An 8,944-nucleotide genomic window follows, 5' to 3' on the forward strand; every position below is an offset into this window, starting at 1 on the left:
TAAAGATTTGGAGCTAGGATCCCCAAATAAGGAAGAATATTCAGCATTTATCTTTCTGGGTCTCTTTGATATCACTCAGTAAAGAATTTTCTCATTCTTTTCATTTACCAGCAAATTTTATGATTAATTTTTTTATGCTGTGCATGTGACCCACATTTTCATTATATTCTCATCAGACATGTAAGTTCTTTCCATTTTCTAATTAATATAAATATAGAGGCACTGAATATGGCTGAGAGAGTATCTGTGGAGTAGTATGTCAAGTCCAAGGAGTAGTGCAGCCAGGTAACACAGTAGATCCACTTTTAGTTCTTTAAAAATGCTCCAGAATTGTTTTCACAGTGGCTGCCTCAGTTGGCAATCCCACAAACAGTGAATGAATGTTCCTGGTTCCCATTTACCCAAATTACCTTCAGCATTTGTTGACATGGTTTTATTGATGTTGGTCCTTCTGATTAGAGTAAGATGAAATTTCAAGGTAGTTTTAATTTGCATTTACCTAATTCCTAAGAGTGTTTGATATTTAACCTTAAGTATTTGCAGGCCACTTTTTTTTTTCTTCTGTTGAAAACTCTCTATACAGATCCTTAGCCTGTTTTTAATTGGGTCATTTGTTTCCTTGACTTTTTTTTTTTCTGCTGTTGTCCTTTGTATAGTCTGGATATTAATCCTCTATTAGATATATAGCTGGCAAAGTTTCTCTCCCATTCTGTAGGCTTCCTCATCATTCAGTTGATGGTTTCCTTTTATGTACAGAAGCTTTTCAGTTTTATGAGGTCTCATTTTTCAACTGTTGGATTTAATTGCTGGGCAAATGGAATCTTATTCAGAAAATTATTTCCTGCCCATGCCTAGTAGAGTGCTCCCTATATCTTCTCTAGAAGTTCCAGAATTTTAGGCTTCACGTTGAAGTCTTTGGTCCACTTTGAAGTTGCCTTTTGTGTGGAGTAAAGGATGTGGGCCTCATTAAATTCTTCCATTTGTGGACATTCAGTTTTCCCAGTACCATTTGTTGAGGATGCTGTATTTTCTCCATTATGTAGTTTTGGCATCTTTGTCAAATATCCAACAGCTTTTCTTAGCTACACTTATGCCTGGGTGATCTGCTTTCCTCTGTTTACTTAAATGTATATTTTGTGCCAGTACCATACTAATCTTATTACTATAGCTCGGTTATACATCTTGAAATCTGGTGTGGTCATCTCTCCAGAGTTATCATTTTGCTCACTATTGATTTGGCCCTCTAGGATCTTTTATGGTTTTATATGAACTTTGACTGCTATGAGAGACTATAATAATCAGTCTTCTCCAGAAGCAAGCCCCTGATAATTTATCCAAACTGATAATTTATCCAAGTGGTCAGTCCTAAGCACATAGACATATGAACAACACTAAATGGACTCAGCAAGGGTTTTTTTGTGTGTGTATGTGTGTGTGTGTGTGTGTGTGTGTGTGTGTGTGTCTGTATGTGTGTGTGTCTGTGTGTGTGTGTGAGAGAGAGACAGAGAGAGAGAGAGAGAGAGAGAGAGAGAGAGAGAGAGAGAGAGAGACAGAGAGACAGAGAGACAGAGAATAATGAATAGAGAAAGGTCATGAAGTTGGGCAGGACTGGGGTGGCACTAGAGGCATTAGAATGGTGAAAGTAGAGGTAGAAATGATGTAAACACAGAACTATTGTCTGAAATTCTCAAAAAGAAATACTGAAATTAATGTTTGTAAGAAATCCCTGCATACACATGACAGAGACTCCAACTACAAAGGTGAACAGCCATGCAGCGATGAGAGCACATATCGTGGCACAAGTTTACAAAAGAAATAAAAGATCGCACACTCCCCAAGGAAAAGCTGGGCGATGAATTAGGAGAAATGAGCATTATAGTTAATTAACTACTAAAGTAAAGTCCACAAAACAATGTGTCACTTTCAACACAGCGGAGGAGACAAGGAAGAAAAGAAAAGTGCTAGAAAAGAATAAGACTGTAGTACCAAACAGGGGGAATGAACACGATGACACAAATGAAAGATGAATGTTTCAACTCTAAAGGTAAGTGAAAATTAAATTACCCCTAAAGTAAAACAAAGAGTCTCTAATTGGACTAAAATTATTTGTTGTGTACATGAGTCATGCTGTAATTAGCTTTCTGAATATGAAATATAAAAGTTTGGCATTGTAATTTCAGAACAATCAGTGCATGCACAGCATAGTACTAATAATGGGAAATGGGTTGCACAGCAGAAGTGGCCAAGTTCTGTCAGTGCCATCTGGGATGACATTGAGCTTACTGCCCTTCTGCCTCAGCCTCTGGAATACCTGGCATTAGAGACCAGGCTCCACTCTAGCATTACATATTCTTATTACCACAGTATCCAAGTTTCTGCTTTGACTAAGAAGATACATGCTCTCTTATTTCCAGGCCTTTATACTTCCTCTTCTGGGCACCATTTCTTTTCTTACTCTTCACTGGATTTTTTTCTACAAGCACAATCTCCTGTATCTAACTTAAATAGATATTTAGGTCACCCAATAACTATAGATATTTAACCACACCATAAACTACTTCTTTGTATTTTTCTAAAATAAGCTAGGTCTCCATATTGAGAGTAGTGGTTTGCATGAGAAAGCTCCCTGTAGGGTCCTCTATTGGCATGCTTGGTCCCTAGTTGGTAACACTGTTCAGGAAGGATTAGGAGGTGTGGCCTTATTGGAGGAGCTGTGTCACTGGGGGCCGGCTTTGAGGTTTAAAAAGCCCACACCATTCCTAGTTACCTCTTTGCTCCATGCTTCCATATCAAGATGTAAGCTCTCAGCCACTGTTCCAGAATCAAGCCTATTTGCCTATTGCTATGGTCCCCACCTTGATAGTTATGGACTTGTAGCTGAAGTTTTCCTGTGTCCAGCCTGGTCCACAGCTGCTCAGACCCAAGTAAATACACAGAAGCTTGTATTAATTAAAATTGTTTGGCCATTAGCTCAGGCCTACCACTGACTAGCTCTTAGACTTAAACTCAGCCCATTTCTGTTAATCTATATGTTACCATGTGTTCCATGGCTTTACCAGTGTGCCATTACATGCTGCTCCCTGGATGGAGGGCTTCTTCACTCAGCCTTCCTTTTCCCAGAATCCCAGAAATCTCCTTGTCTGCTTATCCCGCCTATACTTCCTGCCTGGCTATTGGCCAATCAGCATTTTTTTAAACTAGTGTACAAAAGGACTATCCCACAGCATGGACTATAACATACTGAAACTGTGAGCCCCAAACTAAACATTTTCTTTTGTAAGTTGCCTTGGTCATGGTATCTCATCACAGCATTAGAAAAGTAACTAAGCTATTGGGGGAATTCAGTATCAATAAGATGAAGATTTGTGGGTATGATAAGGACAATCATGTCATTCTCAGATTGCTGCCAGTTCCTTTTACTATCTTTGCATATTAGATCATACCACTTGAGCAACTTGATGTCACTATTTTATTATTTCCACAAATTAACAGGACAGTCATTATGCTAGGCTTTTGGATTTGTTGTTGTTGTTGTTGTTGCTGCTCTCTAATGTGGAAAACCATAATAGAAAAGACTTTCAGATAGGGCATAATTGGAATTTTGGGCCAAGGAATCATCTGGAAATACCTAACACAGTTGGCTGTTGACTAGCACTTTAGCTAGGCTGTCCATCAGTGGACAGAAATGCACATAAATGTCTGTTCACACGGACTGAGTTTTTGCCAGCCTGGAAGTCTCAGATATGTGGAATTTCTTACATAGCAAAGCAGGGCTGTGCAGGGTATAGTGTTCTAACCAATACAGCAGAACCTGCATCATCTCTAGCTAGCCCATGAAGACACAGTAGAATTCTGTTGCTATCTAAGTGGAGAACTTTGGTCAACAGTCACATTCTCTCACAATCCCTGCTTGTTCTGCGTTTTTAGATAAATAGAGATGTTTCTGTTCTGGAAAACATCTTTGTTGTTGGGGAAATGTGTAGTGGAGAAGGTCACTATGATTTTCATGCATATCTTTGGGGGTTCAGTAGGAAAATCAAAGTCATGCTGAAAAAATGGATCTCAGGAAAGAAGAGTAGGTGATAGATACAACCACTCACTGATACATGGAAGTCATTTGCTGACATGTGGAAGTCATCAGATAAATATATAAAGTAGATATAATTAATTGATTCAAGAAAATAGACTGTGACATGGAAGTTTGAAGTCATTAGACTCAAATATGAATTAAATATCAAGCTTAATTAGTAAATGTAGAAATTCAATAGTAGAGTTGTACTGAATGATTACTAATGTAGACCAGCATTGTCTACATGTCAGACATTTGGACACATGAATGTGTGATATTTGCAAAGTGGCTATTTCAAAGTGATCAAATGTGTTTTTAAATTTATTTAATTACTTTTATATTGATTGCATATTAAATGATACTAATCAATTTCCTCTGTTTCCTATTTTTGTTTTTATTAGTAGATTTTGTCTCTTCACTGTTTTATACATGTATACCATGTAATTTGTACCGTTATTCTTTCCGTGTTTTTTTCTGCCTCAACCAGCTTCTCCTCCCTTTAAACATCTTTCCTCTATATATAGTTTGGTTTGGTTTGGTTTGGTTTAGTGTTCCACAGAGTTTAATCAGGGCCATTTGGATGACCCTGAGTTTGGAAACATCAGAGCCTTGTGGGTCTGCCAGTGAGTATACATACTTTCCTTTTTCCTAGAATTTCTCAGTTTGCAACACATCTGCCTTATGTGATAGGGCCCTGGTGGTCACTCAGGCTTCCATAGCTGACTGTTTGTAGGGCTGACATCCATAGGTCCAGGGCCAGTACATACAGCTGCTGTGAATATATGTTCCCCATGTTCCTGTCCTGCATAGAAGATGCTAAGCCACACCCTCTCTCTCCATCTGGCAACTCTGGCACTCTGTCCTCTCTTCCTCAATGTTCCCTGAGCCTTAAAGGGAGTGGTACAAGTTGGTCTTCTCAGGGATCAGCCCTTAGCTGTGTTTTATTCTTAACATGTCGTGCAGTTGTGAGTCTTTGCCTTCATCTTTGTTAACTACCATGAAAAACTTCTCTCTCTAAGGTTGAGGGCATCCTTTGTCTTCGAATATAAACAGAAACTTAGGAGTGATTTGAAGTTGTGTCAGTTCAGTTACTTGTGGGAAAAAGCTTCTATCTCTTGACTTGGAAAACCAGTGCTTTGTAGACCTTGCAGCCAAGTTAATAATATGCCTTAAGATTATTTAAAACTATGTATTCAGTTTCCCTATTGTGTATTCAGCCTCTTTAAGTGTAACCTGTTCTTAAGAAAACAATGTGACCAACATTTCTTAGCCTTGGATTTTCCATGTAATCAGCTTTTACAGCCTAAGCAAACTACATAGCTTTCATCTTAAACAATATAATTTTCCATGCCCCTTGGCAAGAATAATGGTGTGTGTGTGTGTGTGTGTGTGTGTGTGTGTGTGTGTGTGTGTGTGTGTTGTGTTAATCACTAGCTGAAAGCAGCTAACAGGTTGAAAACAACCTTAATGAAAACAGTCACCATAAATACTGTGAACAACATGTAGACCTGACCTGGGTTGATGATATTTGTGTGGGGGGGGGCAGGTTGAGTATTATTCTGGGTTAGTTGAAGTTCTTGTTTCCTTGCAAAACTCTGAGAAAATTCCTGTAAAGAATTCTTCATTATTTTCTCATACCATATTTTCTGTGCTGTTCACTAAATATAGAACAAATCCCATCTTGGGACAGACAGATATTAGACATATACAACAGACAGACTGTAGACAGGCTGGCCACAGACCACAGACAATAGGCAGATTGAAGACACAAGGAGAAAAGTGAAGAATTCAGATCTGGGCTGGCTCTTGCTCTAAACTACCCTAAGAGGAAGACACTTTTCATTTTTTAAGGTGATGCTGATTCACTGAGCAGCTGTCTTGGGTTTTGCTTAGGATCTAAGTGTCTAAGATCTCTCCAGTCATGGCTTATGTCTATTTACTTTTTAGAAATTTTCTATGAACTCTCTTTTGTTCACTCCCTCTCCATTTCCCAGTACTTGTCCCTGTCCCTCTCCCATTATCCAACCTACCCTGGGGATTTAACCAAAAGTCTTACTCATGCTCAGCACATACTAACTACAGTCCCAGATGCTACATTTGTATTTGGTAGGATTATTTAGAAGAGAAAATTATGGAAAAATCATAATGATGAATGTAGAAAAAGTAAATGGAAACAGATAAAAAGTATATATGGAACAAAAATAAGCATGGAAATATCTGTGATTCAATATTTCAGCAGAAGTAGGAAGAAGCAGTGCCAAAACTTTGCATGATCGAATAATGGCTAAAAAATTCCAAAATCTTATTTAAATAATGTTTAAGTTATGATAGACCTTGGCAAGAAAAATCTGGGCACTTCATCTTAAAAAATCGTGATAATCGAATATAAGGAAAATTCTTAAAAGCATATAGAATTAAAATACTTTAAAAGAAACCAGAAAAGTCCTAAGACAATAAAACAAACATGTCTAGGCACATACTAAGGGAACATTTCCCTGGACAACCCTACATTAAATTAAAACCAAAGTGGGCTGTTCATGATAGAAAACTATCCAGAGAGCACCTCAGAAGGTAACTAGTAGCAAAGGGCAGTGGAAATTCAAACACAAAAACAGAACAGAACTAAAAACAAGCAAAAAAAAATTCAGCAAGACTAAGTACTGAAAAGCATAATGTTCTTAATAATTTAATATTTATTTAAGTTAAAATGTATGTCTACAAACTTAAGTGGTGAAGAGAATTGTGATATTAACCTGGCAACATTTGTAAAATGCCTCCATCAGTTTCGCAAAATACATTGCAATTTATGTTCTAGGTGTGTTTAACATTTTGAAATTGTGGTCTAGCATTTGTATCTAAAAGGTTTATGCTCAAGAACTATGAAGTGTGTTATGCATGTATATTGTCAAAACCAACCATGTTATTTTAGGTGGCTTATGCTTTTGTGTTAGGCTACATTGGTGGCTATTGTAGGATACATATAATGTGTTTATCCTGGGGAATGTATCAGAAAGTCATGATCTCGGGCCCAGCAATAGGAATCAGGGTCTTTTGGGGGCATTTCAAGTAAAAATGCCCTTATGCCACTGAAATTTAAGGATCTCTGCCTCAGAAAAACAAAGTCTACTCCCAGCAAACTGACACATCCTGATATTGGTCACTGTTTCACATATTTCTCTAATAGTTAAGTTTTGAAATTGTTTTTACTTAAAAAAGAAACAAACTATTGCATAGCTTTTTAAATTTTATTTCCTATTTTTATATAAGTATCTTTATCACTGAAATCCCTCCAAATATTTGTTATATAAGATGGCATAAATTAATGATTTATACAATTCTTCCTTATACCAGTCTGTCTAGAAGCTGGATTTCTTCACAAAGCAGGCACATTGGAATAATTTCTGATGATTAATTTTCATACTAGTGTCTAATGACATTTGCTACTGAGAGAGAGAGAGAGAGAGAGAGAGAGAGAGAGAGAGAGAGAGAGAGAGAGAGAGAGAGAAGGAAGGGAGGAAGGGAGGAAGGAAGGAAAGAAGGAAAGAAAGAAAGAAAGAAAGAAAGAAAGAAAGAAAGAAAGAAAGAAAGGAAGGAAGGAAGGAAGGAAGGAAGGAAGGAAGGAAGGAAGGAAGGAAGGAAGGAAGAAAGAAAGAAAGAAAGAAAGAAAGAAAGAAAGAAAGAAAGAAAGAAAGAAAGAAAGAAAGAAAGACTGGAGTGAAAGTCTAGCACAGGACCACCCTACTAGAAGATACTTTACTAAGAATCTTCTCACAGCAAATGTCTTCATTTCCCTATCTACTTGTTTTTGCTTTTATAGTTTATATAACTCAATAAAATATAAGCTCTCTCAGGGAAAGGAAAGAGGTCAAGAATAAAAAAAATGAAAGAGTAAGTTTGATTTTCGATGGTTGAATGTAGGGTAGTCTAGTGTGTGGATGCTGGGTCCCTTAGTAAACTCCTTTGCAAAAGACATCAGGAAACAATGATGCATTCTTCCTCAGAACTCTTAGAAAGGTTACCGTCTAGTGCTGTGTCAAGGAATCTGAGGTACTCAGTTCTGTTGGTTATATTAAGATGCGAGTTTGAATGTGTTTTTTTTTATAAACTTAAATTTCCACTTATAGGACTTTTAAAAATATGTATTGCTGCTAAAAGAAACAAATTTTACATATTCCAAAATATGCCTATTCCAATGTAAATCTCTGACTGACAGTAGCTCTATTTAGACTAACTTAAATGATAGACTATTGCCATATTATAGACTCCCTTCAAGAAAAACATCATTTAATTTATCATGGAATCCAATAGGATCTTTGAATATACCAACAGATGTTTAAGTGCTAAAAGAAAAAAGATGTTTGGAATATTTTTAGATGTAATTAACACAGCACATGTTATAGCTAATTTGTACCTTTAAACATTGCTTTCAGGAGTTTTCTGCTTTATAAATCATCTGACCTTGGAGAGCACAGGTTGCAGGAGGTAGGCACAAACTCCTCTGCATCAGTGGATGGTTTGTCTTCAGTTTCTCTATGAAAATTTCCTCTGTCTGTTTTATGTTTTGCAAAAGAGCTGTTTTCAGAAATCAGGGTAACAGAAATGTAAGGTTGACAGTGTTTCAGATGTGTTAGATATGAAGTTACATGGTTGATATTCTGAGTGATCTTTTAGTATGTTTGGTAAAATTATTACATTGCTTTTGGAAAAAATTAACAGGAGGCCTCATGTAGCACAGGCTGGTCTGAAACTCCCAATGTACTAGAGGTCATCGTTGAACTACTGAACTCTTGCATCCACCTTCTAGGTGCTGGAACTATAGGCATATGTCACATGGCTCAGCTTAGAAAAAATAATTTCTTATATAAATATAGATGA

Source organism: Peromyscus maniculatus, chromosome 12 (assembly GCF_049852395.1).
Source record: "Peromyscus maniculatus bairdii isolate BWxNUB_F1_BW_parent chromosome 12, HU_Pman_BW_mat_3.1, whole genome shotgun sequence".
Classification (NCBI taxonomy): domain Eukaryota; kingdom Metazoa; phylum Chordata; class Mammalia; order Rodentia; family Cricetidae; genus Peromyscus; species Peromyscus maniculatus.